This window comes from Cucurbita moschata, unplaced genomic scaffold, assembly GCF_002738365.1.
Source record: "Cucurbita moschata cultivar Rifu unplaced genomic scaffold, Cmos_1.0 Cmo_Scf00100, whole genome shotgun sequence".
In the NCBI taxonomy this organism is placed as follows: domain Eukaryota; kingdom Viridiplantae; phylum Streptophyta; class Magnoliopsida; order Cucurbitales; family Cucurbitaceae; genus Cucurbita; species Cucurbita moschata.
The window spans coordinates 281021-285656 of NW_019268616.1; the positions used below are offsets into that span (position 1 = coordinate 281021).

The 4636-nt window shown below is 45.2% G+C and overlaps 1 long non-coding RNA gene across 1 annotated transcript; it reads right to left on the minus strand.

Moving 5' to 3' along the window:
• Window positions 1-740: 740 nt before the first annotated feature.
• On the minus strand, window positions 741-2050 carry LOC111439664. Its single transcript, XR_002709833.1, has 3 exons — window positions 2026-2050; window positions 1444-1522; window positions 741-834 (listed from the first exon to the last, which is right to left on the minus strand). It is a non-coding gene; the product is annotated as an uncharacterized LOC111439664 (long non-coding RNA).
• Window positions 2051-4636: the final 2586 nt, after the last annotated feature.

Consider the following 4636-nt stretch of genomic DNA (forward strand, 5'->3'; position numbering starts at 1 on the left):
ACTTATTTATTAATTTCTTCTGCTTTGATTCAAATTATTTGCCCTCGTTTATCCAAATCTCCCAACATTTTTCGGAACATAAATCAAACTCAAATATGACAAGAATACAAAACCAAATTAACTTTCTTTCTTTTTTTATTAGTTATAAAATTTAAACCTCTCTTTAGCTTTTAATGTTACGTTACTTGTCTATATTATTTCGATGAAAATGGATCCGATTTAAATGTTGGCGCAATCTCGAAGAACATCATTATTTTTATTTGCTAATCTATTTACTATGGAATATCAATTGAATTTATAGCAACCCAATCAAAATAATTCATTTTATAAGCTTGTTCAAATTGACATGACTAGTGACACGGTCTTACATTAATCGCATAATAGAATTTGTTTATTACGACTCTCAAGTGCTACGATAGGCGACACTCACATAATAAACTCAGTTTAGTTTGACCTGGAAATGCTTCCACTAAAAGATGGTGTTACAAGGAAGAGCTAAGGATTGATTTCATACCTTCTTGTGGATTGTAGCCAATTCTAGGGGTTTTCAAGGCCCGATTTCTTCATGGAACCACTCCCATATTGTCACCACCCAATATTTTACTACATATCGTGACTAGCGACAAGACACAAATGCATGAAGTGTTTTGAATATGAAGTAGGGAAAATCCTTAAATTCAAATAAAGTTTTTAAACAACAAACAGACAAAACAAAATAAAGTTTGAAAGGATGCAAATACAAAATAAAGACTAGACTGACGCCCCGGGACAACCCGTTCCTCTGTGACAAACCCCGCCTCCATCACGCCCGCCCTTGACTGACGCCTCGCGCTTCTGAAAAAAAGGAAAACATAGCAAGGATGAGTATAAAAATTATACTCAGTAAGCCACCTACTTGTAGGCTCTCTTCGCATCTTAATTTAATAGTATTCCCACGGTTTCCAACTCAATTCTAGGACGTCTTGTTCTAATCTTAGTCCCTTGGGGCTTGCCCCATGGGTTTCAATGGCTCATCATCCTTTCATTAAACGCCTAGAGGTTCCTTACGCCTAGCTAATGTGGTCGGTATCTCTCTATAAGGTGCTACCTTTACATGGCTATCTGGGACTACATGGTATCTAGCCTAGGGGTGTGTTGAATACCCCTACGCCCATATAGTCCCCCTATGGGGGGCGCGACCCAACCCTTTCCCATGCAGCTAATGGGCTGTACGACGTGGGGAGACATTTCCCATGCGAAATGGCTAAGAGCAGTAAGGATTGATCAGGGACCCTTGGTCCTCCCAAGAAGCTATAGATACCGTTCTCACGCTAGCAATCTATGAACACTCTGAGGTACGCTTCTGCCGTGGTAAACCACTAAGTTCCTAGGGGAAAATTAAATCTGGCTGAAGTGACATATCGCTCCTAACAATAGTTCCCTAAATATCGAGTGGTGACTTACCTAATTGACGCGTGCCCTTTTTCTAGCGTTTCTTTGCCCGTGAGGTGTCCAAAAATACTGATTCCTTTAAATTAGGTCCCTATTCACGTAAAAATAGTATTAGAATTGAAATTGGGACAAAAATCGGGCAAACAGAAAGCAACCGGGCCAAATTGGCCGTCCCACGCGCGCTGGGAGTGCGTGGTCACATGCGCGCGAAGGCGCTAGTCACAGGCTGCATGCGCGCCTGCCACGAGCGCCCGCCTCCGCGTAGTCGCGGGTCAGTTGGTCCGGTCGATTCGGCTCGCGTCGCGGTTCGGCCTGGCTTGCAGGCGATACGTGTCGACGCATGTCTGACGCCTGTCCCCGCCGTCCGCCACTCGCGGGCAGACTCTTGTTTTTTTTTCTTCTTTCTTCTCTGCCATCTGAAAACAGAAACACAGCCCTCTGTTCCGATTTTCATATCTTTCGATCCGTAGATCTGATTGACATGATTTCTTCGGCAAAGTTTTAGATTGTGTTACGGGCTACGTCCTCGTATTTTTTTTTTGTAATTTTTTGCTTGACTACCGGACAAGTTAAGAACGTCGGAAGTTCGCTCACCATTCTCGGACCACTCTCGGATCTCTGCCTTCGGGTTGAGGTTTCGGCCAACTTCTTCACAGACCGTGCGTGAGTTGTTCCTAGGTGAATATTACAGCATTTTAGGATCGATTCACAGAGGAAAAACTCAGATCTGAGAAATGTCGTTTAGAACCTTACCTCGCGAAGTGTTCTTGGGTCTTGACGGAGCGTCAGCCTCGCTAGCCTCTCGATCCTTGTACGAGTCTCGTCTGAGGATAGATTCCGGCAGTGGTCTGTTAATCTTCCCAGCGGACTTCTCTCCAGTTTGTCTCTATCTCTTTCTTTCTTTTGCAGGGGATCTGACGGGGTTCTCCGTGGACCCCTATTAGGGCTGGAGGGGCGAAATGACATTTTTGCCCCTCAGTTGACTTAGCCACCACCTTTTTTTTTCTCTCTTGCATTACAAATTCTCCCCTCCTTAGGAACTTTCGTCCCTGAAAGTAGCTATCTCTTGGAAGAGTTCGGGATAAGCTTTCCTCACGTCTTCTTCTCGTTCCCTGGTTGGCACTTCCTCACAACGGTTACCCCATGAGACCTTTACCAAGAGAATATCGTTGTTACGCAACTGCCTAGTGTCTCGAGCCAAAATTCATCTTGGCTTCTCCTCGTAAGACAGATCTTCTCGAAGAGGAAGCATTACATGAGTAGGGTCTGGAGTATACTTTCGCAGCATGGATACGTGGAACACATTGTGCACGACGGCAAGGTTCGGTGGTAGGGCAATTCTGTAAGCAATAGCCCCAACTCTCTCTAGAATTTCGAAGGGGCCTATGAACCATAGGCTCGATTTCCCTTTCTTTTCGAACCTCAACACCGCCCTCATAAGGGCTACCTTCAGGAACACATGGTCACCCACCCCAAATTCGAGGTCCCTTCAACGCACATCTGCATAGTTTTTCTGTCGACTCTGTGCAGTGAGTATCCTCTGCTTGATTTTCTGCACCGCTGCGTTGGTGACCTGGACCAACTCTGGTCCCAGTAGTTGCTGTGTGCCTACCTCTTCCCAAAATATTGATGTTCGACACCTACGCCCATACAGTGCCTCGAAGGGGGCCATCTTAATGGTCGCTTGATAACTATCATTGTAGGAAAACTTCATTAAAGGTAGATGTTCGTCCCAGCACCCAGCAAAATCTAAGGAGCAAGCTCGCAACATGTCCTCTAAAACCTAGTTCAGCCTTTCGGTATGTCCGTCCGTTTGAGGATGGAATGCTGTACTGAACCTTAACTGAGTTCCTAGTGCTTTTTGAAGACTCCTCCAGAACTGAGAGGTGAACCTAGTGTCTCGATCTGATACTATGGACACTGGTACCTCGTGCAGGTGTACTATCTCCTTGATATATAACTGAGCCCACTAATCCACTTGATATGTGGACTTTCCTGGAATGAAGTGGGCTGTCTTAGTTAGTCTGTCTACAATTACCCATATGAAGTTGAAACTCTGCTTTGTCTTTGGCAAACCTGAAACGAAATCAATACAGACTGCTTCCCATTTCCACTGAGGAACGCTCAGGGGCTGTAGCAATCCTGCTGGGAGTTGCCTCAGGGCCTTCACTTGCTGGCAGGTCAAGCAACGGCTTACGAAATCCGTTATGTCCCTCTTCATTCCGGACCACCAATAATATCTTTTCAGATCTTGATACATTTTCGTACTTCCAGGGTGGAACACATAAGATGTATCATGGGCTTCCGTCATATAATCTTTTAAGATTTTCTCGTCTCGAGGAACGCACAGGCGGTTTTGCCATAGCAGACCCCCGTCTGAGGAGATAGAATACCCTACTGGCCTCTCTGTCTCAGTCTGACTTCACACTTTACTGAGGTGTTCATCAGACCTCTAAGCGTCGATAATTTCCTTTCGTAGGGTGGGCTATATGGTTAACTGTGCCATCTCAACACTACCACCTTTAACCACAACGTCTATCCCAGCCCTCTTCATGTCATCTTGTAGTCTTTCCTGTGTGGTGATCATCACAGAAGTATGTACGACCTTCCTGCTTAATGCATCAGCTACCACGTTGGCCTTGCCTAGATGGTACAGGATCTCTATGTCATAATCCTTTACCAGTTCCAACTATCGCCTTTGTCTTATATTGAGCTCCTTCTGCGTGAATAAGTACTTGAGGCTCTTATGATCGGTGAAGACTTGTACTTTTTCCCCATACAGGTAATGCCGCCACATTTTTAGAGCAAACACTACAGCTGCTAACTCGAGGTCATGCGTTGGGTAGTTTCGTTCATATTCCTTCAGTTGTCGAGAAGCATACGCTATCACCTTACCATTCTGCATGAGTACACACCCCAAACCTTTTCCTAATGCATCACTGTACACCGCGAGATTACTTGACCCGTATGGAACTGTAAGGACTGGTGCTGTTACCAACCTCTTCTTGAGTTCCTAGAAACTCTGTTCACAGGCTGGAGTCCAAGTAAAGGGCTTGCCTTTCTTGGTTAGCTGGGTTAGTGCTGAGGAAATTTTGGAGAAATCCTGAACGAATCTTCTGTAAGATCCCGCTAGCCCTAGAAAACTCCTCACCTCTGTGACTATGGTCGGCTGTGGCCACCTCATCACCTGTGTGACTGTGATCGG